At 39.3% G+C, this 10,099-nt stretch overlaps 1 non-coding gene across 1 annotated transcript; it reads left to right on the top strand.

Annotated features, from left to right (window-relative positions):
* The first annotated feature begins 5,453 nt into the window (after positions 1 to 5,453).
* Positions 5,454 to 5,594, top strand: LOC115802889 (U4 spliceosomal RNA). The gene has a single exon (XR_004023468.1). It is a non-coding gene; the product is annotated as a U4 spliceosomal RNA (small nuclear RNA).
* Positions 5,595 to 10,099: the final 4,505 nt, after the last annotated feature.

Consider the following 10,099-nt stretch of genomic DNA (forward strand, 5'->3'; position numbering starts at 1 on the left):
AAACTTTGACAACCTTACTTCTGTGCTATGTCTCTCTCTCTTTTCCCCCCTTCATATATATTCTTTATTCTTCCCTATCTTGCGATATCCCTGGAAGATTGACCTTTATGGGCACAATCTTGCCAAAGAATGGTAGATAAATGTCACACAATTCAAGACCTGCCTCTTTGGTGGATTTCTAGGGGTCCAGTGGTCTGAAGACATGTTGGGATATCCCCTCTAAAGTGAGAGAAATTGTTGCTTATTGCATTGCTCCCCAGGAAGAAAGAGGCATCATCCTTGGAGGACCTCTTTGAATTGACAACTTACACTATGTCTGATGTGTTGTTGCTGCTTCTCATTTGCCAGGTAACCCATAGGCTTCTAGTTTCAAGTAAAACCCAGAGGTAGACATTTCTGTAGCAAGTCTACGGTATGGTGCAAGCTTCCCTGCCACTTTTGTAGGTGACAGCAGTCCCAATGGTGGAAGTGTCTGTGGGGGACAAAGATGCTGCATTTAGCCTCTAGGAAGCCTCAGTAGAAGAGCCATATCAGAGACTCCCAGAGTTTTGGAAGAAGGCCATACCGTCTTTCTGACAACCATGCTCCATTTGAAAAGTAGCTCCTCACTTGCTACTGGGACCTGCTAGAGTCTGAGCCCTTGACTGTGAAATGTCCAAGTATTTAGTTCACCCAAACTGCCAACCATGAACTAAGTGTTATATGATGATCAAATTAGAACATTACATGTGAACGGTGGCACTTTATAATTGAATGGCAATATTATATGTAAGACTGTGGTGAAGGAGATTCGAGAGGCACAGTTAAACTGTACAAGTAATTGAGTCAGAGTGTCTTGGTAACTGCATGTACTGTTTTACTGCCTTCTCTTCATCTCACATTTAAGATTTTACATGGAGTTTTCTGTGCCCAGAAAGCAGAGTAGGAAAAAAATGTCAGCCTGAAACTGGCCAGAAATGGAAGATCACTGCACTATAGAATCTCTTGGGGATAATTCTGAGAGTGGTGGAGGGAAACCCTCCCAGGGGCAGCAAACTAGAAGATACATTTGCTTGTGTACTTCATGTGGAAAGAGAAATATCCTGAGATACGTATCTAAACTGATTCCTGGATAGTGGCTAAAAGTTCACTAGTTACATAGAGACTTGATAAAAAGAGAATTAGACGATTGACAACAAGAAGACAAGGGGGAAAGGTGTGGGGATTGACTTCTCAAAATGGTTATGGAGTGTGAAGCTATTATTGTCCCATGTAAGTGCCACCAGAGGGCATCCATTCTGAAGAAAGAGCTCAATAATCAGGTAGCCAAGATGACCCAACCTCTGGATATCAGTAAGCCTTTCTCCCCTAGTTATCTCAGTGTTTACTTAATGGTCTCATGTATAAGTATCCATAGTGGCAGGTATGCATGGTGCTATGGATTGAATTGTGACCCTCACCCCCAAACTCACACTTCTGTACCTCAGAGTGTGACTGTATTCAGAGATAGAACCTTGGAAGCAGAGCTACTGCCCAGGGCCAGAGGGGCAATGATATCTCCCAGAGCCCCAAGGTGATGCTGCTGCCCCAGTGGACCCAGAAGGCAGGGCCAGCACCCTGGTGGGACCAGAGGACAGGGTATCAAACCAAGGAAGATTATTGTCAAGCCTGAAAATCCAACGAAATTTGCCCTGCTAGGTTGTGGACTTCTTGGGATCTGTGATCCCTTTTTCTTTCAAATTTCTCCCTTTTTGAATGTCTATTATGTATCTGTTCCAATGTTGTATTTTGGAAGTAAATAACCCCTCTGGTTTCACATGTCTACAACTGGAGAGGAAACTTGCCTCAGGATGAATCATACCTTTAATCTCACCTCTACTTGATTTAGATAATTTTCAGATGAGATCTGGGGCTTAGGGGTGATGCTGAAATGGCTAAGACTTTTGTGCTATTGAGATGGGGTGAATGTATTTTGCATACGAGAAAGACATGAATTTGGGGCATCCAGAAAGCAGCGTGTTATGGACTAAACTAAAATTCCACTAAAATTCATATGTTGAAGCCCTAACCCCATAATGTCAAAAAGTGACTGTATTTGGAGACAGGGCCTTTAAAGAGGTAATTAAGTTAAAATGAAACCATTTGGGTGGGCCCTCATCAAATCTGACTCCTGTTCTTGTAAGAAGAGGAGATTAGGACATAAAAGACATACTAAGGACAAGTGCACAGAGAAAAGGTTTTATGAGGACACAGCAAGAAGGCAACCATGTGCAAGCCAAGCAGAGAGGCCTTGAGAGAAACCTAATTTGCCAACACCTTGACCTTGGACTTCTAGTCTCCAGAGAAAAAAAATTTCTTGTGTTTGAACCACTCAGTCTGTGGTATTTTGTTATGGCAAATCTAGCAAGCTAATATACATAGTTCAACATTACCCTCCCCTCGCCAGGCTGAGGTGGTGGCTACCACCTCTAACAACAATGGAGGTCAGTGATGAGCCCAAATGTGGCACCATCCCCTGGGAAATCAGCCCACCCTGTGGCAGAGTGATTACACAGAATCCCCTCCATCATGGAGATGGAGTGACTTGTCCTCTTAGGGACAGACATACATTTCAGGTATAGTTTTACTTGTCCTGCCAAAACCACCTCTGCCAGTTTTGTATATGTTATTCACGCACAGACTCCAGACAGATGATTCACTTTACAGCAAAATAATTTTGGCAATGTGTTCATGCCCATAATATTCACCTGTCAAAACATATCCCATCACCCAGAAGCAGCTTCCAGGAGAGAACACCCTGTGAAGTCAGTACCATCCTACACTATATACCTTAAACCAGTAACTAATAAATATTTCTCTGAAGGAAAGCCTGTCATTCATTTATTTCCTCCCTATCAGTGATATGGTAAGAAAAGATTGACGTTAACCATCCTGCCCTGTAAACACACTAATGGCATTTACTAGTGGAAGCATTACATTGGTCAAAAAGATCGTTCGGGTCTTTCCATAAGATGTTACAGAAAAACCTGGATGAAGTTTTTGGCCAACCCAAAGTGTAAGGAATTTATTATCTAAAAATGGCTTTTTAGCAAGATATACTAAATTACTGTCTAGATTTCTTACTGTAAATAAATGTGGAATTTATGGGTTGGTAGACATGACGGGCTGAGTAATGAGAGTTAGTCATGCGGATCTTTCTACCTACCAAATGGTTTTCTCTGAGAACACAAAGTTAAGTGCTCATCTATTACTCCAAGACCAAAATGCATCCCAATGTGGGAGAAAAGGAAAATTAGGAAGATGTATCTGATAGATTTAGCTCCTCTAGGAACAAGTGACACATTTATGTCTGTATCCTGCATGTATCAGTTGAATCATTGGTAAAGTCTGGTGTTGGTGAGACCTATGATTCATGTGAGTCTGTTTTGAGAATCCAACTATTTATTGTAGTTCAGGTCCATCCCTTCTACAACTATGGTAAGTACATCTGGGAGCCAAAGGGTTAAAGCAGGAGCAATCCTCTCACTACTACACCTAAATAACTACTGAAGGGTTTTTGCTTCCTATCTACAATTCTTGGGCTTAGTGGATTTAGAGGTTCTAGCACCCAGGAGAGGAATGTGTCTTCCAGGGAACAGAGTCAAGATTCTTGTAAATTGGAAGCTGAGACTTTCCCCTGACCACTTTGAGTTCCTCATGCCACTGAAACACTGGGTAGAGAAGTTGGTCTCTCTACTGGCCAGATTGAGTGGTCCTGATTACCAGGGGAAATTTGGAAGTGGAAGCAAGGAAGACTACATCTAGAACCAGGAGACTCACACGGTGCCTTTCAGTACAGCCACGGCCAATAATAAGAGTCAATGGGAAACTGCGGCAGCTTGATAAAGATAGAATCACTAAAGGTTGGCTCACCCCACCAGGTAAACGACTCTGTCTAGACAAGATGCTGGCAGAGGTAAGGGGATTATAGAATGGGTGGTGGAAGAAAATAGATAAAATTATCAACTTAGTTTTTAAAGTAAATACAGCAGTGAAGAAATTAGTAAATACATTTTATGTTAATGATTTCCCTCTCTCCTTTTTCCCCCAGACAACTTATATAAAGGGTTCTAGGAGTGGCCAATGTTTTTGGTTTCAGGTTGGAAGTATGACTGAATTGACATCATCCTGTGGTAATACGGTGGTCGATGGGACTCTGTGTGTCTCTGGTGTTGAGGAACAAACTTTTTGTCCAAGAACAGAATGCAGAATGAGGAGTAAAAAGGGTGGAACGTGCTGTGTAGTTTCTATTTGCCCCATGGGTCAACTTTCTGTCCATTTCTACCTTTTTCTGTGTCCATGGGATTAAAATATTGTGGACTGCATCAACAGGCTTCCTTGCTCTTTGTTTCTGTATTAGTTTTGTATTGCTGTTATAACAAATTACCACAAACTTAGTGGCTTAAAATAACACAAATTTGTTATCTTACAGTTCTGGCGGTCAGAAGTCTGAAACAAGTTTTACTAGGCTAAAATCAAGGTGTTGCCATGGCTGCATTCCTTCCGGAGGTTCTGGAGGAGAATATTTCTTTGTCTTTTCCAACTTCTTAGAGGCCATCTGCATTCCCTGGTTTACGGCCCCTTCCTCCATTTTCAAAGTGAGCAACATAACATCTTCAAATCTTTCGCTCTGACTCTCCTGCCTCCCTCTTTCACTTAAAAAAGACTTTTACAATGACATTGGGCCCACCCAGGATTTTCCCATCTCAATATTCTTTATCACATCCGTAAAGTCTCTTGCCATTTAAGTAACATATTCACAGGTTCTAAGGATTGGAACATGGACATCTTGGAGGGTCATTATTCAGCATAACATGGTTTCCAATTAGATTCAGCCAATGGGGGCCACTGACAAGAGAAGAGAGAGCATGAGGAGAATAAGTTTGAAGTATTTATTCCACTTGTTCTCTCCCTGCTGGTCGTTGCATCCTTTTCTGAAGGCCGAGGCTCCTGTCCCGGGTCCCTTTCCTCCAACTTGAGCTACTTTCTTTGCATTCTAACAGTTGCTCTTTCCCCTGGGCCTTTCAGGCCCAATGGTGGCAACTGCTCCAGGTTCTTACTACCCCTGAGAAGCTTTACCATCCTTTCTCGTTTCCTCTTCATCCTGCACACACCATTACAAACAGTGCTGTTTTTGCTTCTCAATTACCCTGTTGTTTTGGAAGGAACTTGACTCCGAACAGCAGGGCAATGGTGAAACAACTATGTTAAAATTATGGTGAAGATGATGATGTTGATCATCTACTTTTAGATAAAAAATTGTTCCCTCTTGGTGTACATAATCATTAGTCTAGGTTCTTTATATCTCCCTATAAAATATCTAGTTTGGCTTCCCTGTTTCAGCAACACATTTTATAGTCAACCCTAGTAACTGTTCAAAAATCATCTTGTATTTAAATATTCCAACCATTCCACTGCCTTCTTTAAAAACTTGTAGCTTTGTGCAGTGGCAGTATCAGAGCCAATGAGGTTTATCCAAGGCGCGATTATTGCTAATTGAAAACTTTTCCCAATGCCCTGTCGGGACGACTTGAAAAATAGTCAGCATTGGCAATTTTTGACAGTTTCCACGGAATCTGAATTTAAAAGCAAACAAACAAACAAAAACAACAACTTGTGATGCCACTTTCTCCATTAATGTGAAGTGATTTTCTACCACTTCTAAAACTACTTGTCATTATTCCCTGTATCCTTCCTACTGCCAGTTGGTTGAAAGCATGTATAAGGAGGAGATTTCCTTCCCAGTGCCTTTTCTGCCATAAGCAGGACTCACTTCCCTCTTGTTTAACCACACTCAGAGTCTTCTTTTGCACTAAGACCCAAAGACTGATAATTATCATTGTTCTATATGGAGCTTGTTTTAACATGAGATTAATGACTGAACTGAAGCTGGGGGTTTTGCAGAGAATTTCAGGCATCAAAAATCTGTGAAGAAGGACATCTTTAACGCAGCATCACCTTATGTTTCACCTTATGACCAAACTACCCATCCAGGTCCCAGACGTAAAATGAAATATTAAATTTTTAAAAAGATGTATTATCTGATGCTTAATTGTACCCACAAGAGAAAAGCAAATTAAACTTGATATAAAAATTTTCACTTTTTGGTTTGGTGAATAATTGATGGGAGTATACATTCGTAATATCCATAAGGAACAAATTGGCAATAGCTCTTATTTACTAATTCTTTAAAAACATTTTTGGCCACTCTGCACAGCATATGAGATCTTAGTTCCCCTATGAGGGATCGAACCTGTGCCCCTTGCAGTGGAAGCACAGAGTCTTCACCGCTGGACCACCAGGGAAGTCCTGGCAATAGCTCTTAAAATTGAAAATGCACACATCATTTGACCCAGAAATTCTACTTCTATAAATATTCTCCCAATTGTGCAAGTTGACCTATTAATAAGGATCTTTATCACAGCAATATTTATAATAGCAAAAAGAATGAAAACAATCAAAATATTTTCCAATAGGAAACTGGATAAATAAATTATGATACCTATGTCTAATGGAATACTATGCAGCTATTAAAAAGCCCATTATATGTATTCATTTGGATATATCTTACATACAATGTGGCTATAAATCAGAGAATTACAGGTGACATCCAAAATCCACATAATGGGATAACACAAAGGATCAGATTGTCAAATCAAACTCAACAAACCAGAGAATTACCTAGAATCAAGCTTCTCTACAGTTTCAAGGATACAAATAATCATGAGACACAGGTGAAGTAGGGTAGGATCTGGGACCATCAACACAACTCTGGCCAAGATTAACAGATGAGGTTTCTAAGCAATGTGTGCATCACATTAAAACAAAAGTCATTTTAATCATGAAGTATCCATTTTATACCCAGGTAGTTACATAGCTTACATGATATTTTCCAGGAAGCCATTTCCTAAATTCATAGATTCCAGGTGTGGTTACCATAAGCAATCGTAGACAACTAGATATATTCTGCTAAAAGCATGCCATAGGTAAGGACTCTTCAGCCAGCAATACCACTGGCTTCTTTGCCAGGAGGTCTATTTAGTAGAATGATCATAAGAAAATTAAACCAGATCACCTCCCTTCTTTCTTTCCCAGAAGTGTCTCCTAGAAACAAAAGGGAATTAGTTGCAGACCTGCTGCACAATGACCCTTTCTTTTCCATATATCATTTTAAATATGAATTAAAATTGGGTGGTTCTGAGAATATGAGAATAACGCTGGCTTATATTAGTTTAAAGGTCTTTAAAATTCAACAAGACACTTATATGTCTTAAGATACAATTAAAGTCCTTTAGAATTAGAAGAATACATTGAACATATTTTTAAATATACATGGATAAAGTAACAATGCAATCCAAATTTAAGGGACCTATAAACTATTCTGTATATCCAGAAAGTCTTCTGTTCCTTCACCCTCCAAAGTGTATCAAACAACTTTTCTTTCAGTATATTTTTAGCTATATTCTGAAATTTTACTTTTTCCCCCCAACACATCCTCGATAATAGGAGCATGTTTCAATATTAAGTTGAACCATACAAAATTTCTGATACTTGATTGTGTTGGCCTACAAAAACAACAATCTCACATGGTTAAACCTAATACTATGTGGACACTACCCTATTTTACATTTTTTTTAAGCAATAAAATTTTTAAAAATTAATTAATTTATTTTTGGCTGCTTTGGGTCTTTGTTGCTGTGCACGGGCTTTCTCTAGCTGCAGCGAGCAGGGGCTACTCTTCCGTGCAGTACATGGGCTTCTCATTGTGGTGGCTTCTCTTGTTGCAGAGCATGGGCTCTAGGTGTGCAGGCTTCAGTAGTTGTGGCACACAGGCTCAGTAGTTGTGGCTCACGGGCTCCAGAGCACAAGCTCAGTAGTTATGGCTCACGGGCTTAGTTGCTCCGTGGCATGTGGGATCTTCCCAGACCAGGGCTCCAACCCAAGTCCCTTGCATTGGCAGGTGGATTCTTAACCACTGTGCCACCAGGGAAGTCTCCTATTTTACTTCTAAATATAAGTCAAATAAAATATGTAAGGAGCCAAATAGATAAAAAATATTGTAATGGTACAATAAGACAAGATTTTGAAGAAGAAAACAACCTTGGTTCGAGTTGGGAGACCTTAGCTGTAGTTGCTCCTTCACTGCCTACTAACTGTAAGTTATTTATCTCTCTCAATTTCAATTCCCTTTCCTCTCAAATGCGAGTTTAAATGTAGATGATTAAACCACACTGAGATACCACTTCACACCCACTAGGAAAGCTATTACCTACAAAACAAAACAGAAAATAACAAGTACTGGCAAGGATGGGGAGAAATTGAAACGCTGTGCATTGCTGGAAGGAATGTAAAATGATTCAGCCCTGTGGAAGCAGTTTGGTGATTCCTCAAAAAGTTAAGCATAGAATCACCGTATGATCCAGCAATCCCAGTCATAAGTATACAACCAAGAGAACTGAAAACAGATACTTGTATGCTAATGTTCAGGGAAGCATTAATCACATTAGCCAAAGGTGGAAACAACCCAAATATCCATCAGTAGATGAATGGATCAACAAAACACTGGACAATAATATTCAACAAAACAAAACGTGGTATGTATCCAATGGAATATTATTCGGCCTTAAAAAGGAATGAAATTGTGATCCGTGCTACAACATGGATAAACCTGAACACATCAGGCCAAATCAAATAAGCCAGACACAGAAGGCCAAATATTATCTGATTCCACTTATATAGGCACCTAGAATAGGCAAATTCAGAGACAGAAAGTAGAATAGAGGTTATTAGGGGCTGGGGAGAGGGGAGAATGGGTAGCTATTGTTTAATGGGTAAAGAGTTTCAATACGAAATGATAAAAAAAGTTCTAGAAAAAAATAGTGTTTGTACAACATTGTGAATGCAATTAATGCTACTGATTTTACACTTAAAATTGGCTAAAATGGTAAATTTTACATTATGTATATTTTATCACAATAAAAATGTAGACAATTAATCATTACTAGTTCTATTATTTTAATTTATACATAATGTTTTTCCTTCATTTTACAGTAGAAACAGTAAAACAATTATTTTTAAATAATTAAAATTAAAAGATATTTAATTTAATCAAATATTGCTTACTGTCATTCAATTAGAGAAGAAAACACCAAAAAAGAAAAACCCCACACACTTTAAAAAATAATTAATGAAGGGCTTCCCTGGTGGCGCAGTGGTTGAGAGTCCGCCTGCCGATGCAGGGGACATGGGTTCGTGCCCCGGTCCGGGAAGATCCCACATGCCGCTGAGCGGCTAGGCCCGTGAACCATGGCCGCTGAGCCTGCACGTCCGGAGCCTGTGCTCCGCAACGGGAGAGGCCACAACAGTGAGAGGCCCGCGTACCGCAAAAAAAAAAAATGAAAAAAAAAAAATAATTAATGAAGTGTACTCCATGACATGTGTTCAGTTTTTTCTTATTTTTTATTTTATACATATGAACATAATTATGTTATAAAAATTTTTTAATATATAAGTAATTAATTGTGTAAAATGACATATATCATGAGAAAAAAGAAAAGTTATGTGATAAAAAGAAGAAACAGTAAAAAGTAACTTTGGGGAAAGATTGTAAATTATCTTAAACAATTTAGAAAATTCACAATTTCTTGAGCTGAAACAGCATTAACAGGGAGCACTTAGAAGAAGGATGTGGTTAGAAGGTGTCTACTGATTTGTCAGATAAACATGTCATATAACACCAAAACAGCCAATATTAAAAGATAGGTAGCAGCTGTCTTGTAATTCTTCATGCTGTTGTTTTATAGATGACTTGAAATAGTCCAAAAGGAATATAATTCCACATTTCAAAGTATTTTCAACAAGTGTTGAATGTTTTATGTAAAGTGAAAATGCAGAGTGTTATGGGAATGCATGACCCAGTGGCAATAAACTTCATTGTGGCCATGAACTATCAAAAGGGGGAATTCTTTGTTCAACAAACCTCATTTGAGTGCTTACATAGCATAGACTCTGGGGTCCAACAGACACTGGGGTCTTCTCTTGGTGCCTCCACTTGAAGCGGCATGACTTGGGAAAAGTTACT

This window comes from Delphinapterus leucas, chromosome 11, assembly GCF_059928025.1.
Source record: "Delphinapterus leucas isolate spDelLeu-1000000601 "Yukka" chromosome 11, BTC_Dleu_Yukka2, whole genome shotgun sequence".
Taxonomy (NCBI): domain Eukaryota; kingdom Metazoa; phylum Chordata; class Mammalia; order Artiodactyla; family Monodontidae; genus Delphinapterus; species Delphinapterus leucas.